This window comes from Eimeria mitis, genomic scaffold (genome assembly GCF_000499745.2).
Source record: "Eimeria mitis Houghton genomic scaffold, Emh_scaff327, whole genome shotgun sequence".
NCBI lineage: Eukaryota > Apicomplexa > Conoidasida > Eucoccidiorida > Eimeriidae > Eimeria > Eimeria mitis.
Window position 1 is genome coordinate 19,202 of NW_013571609.1, and position 245 is coordinate 19,446.

General features: G+C 38.4%; 1 protein-coding gene across 1 annotated transcript in view; it reads left to right on the forward strand.

Moving 5' to 3' along the window:
• EMH_0008050 (uncharacterized protein) overlaps nucleotides 1-245 on the forward strand; it is a gene marked incomplete at both ends in the record, with an annotated part of 7,168 nt that overhangs the window by 6,096 nt on the left and 827 nt on the right. The window lies entirely within an intron of this gene.

Consider the following 245-nt stretch of genomic DNA (forward strand, 5'->3'; position numbering starts at 1 on the left):
TGATCAAACATTACATTTATTTTTGTTGCCGGGTGTATCTTCAGTTTGTCCCCTTTTAGCTCCTCGATTGGGGGGCCCTATACTGATAGCTTTGTTGCAGATAACTGTATTTTTAGTGATGAGGGATCCTACATTTATTCTTGCTTGTTTTATTTGTCTCCTTTCTCTTCTTCTCTCTTTCTTTTTACTTTTATCTCCAACACAAAAAACTGTAGGCTCCTTTCTCACCGTCTTCGTCTCCTTCT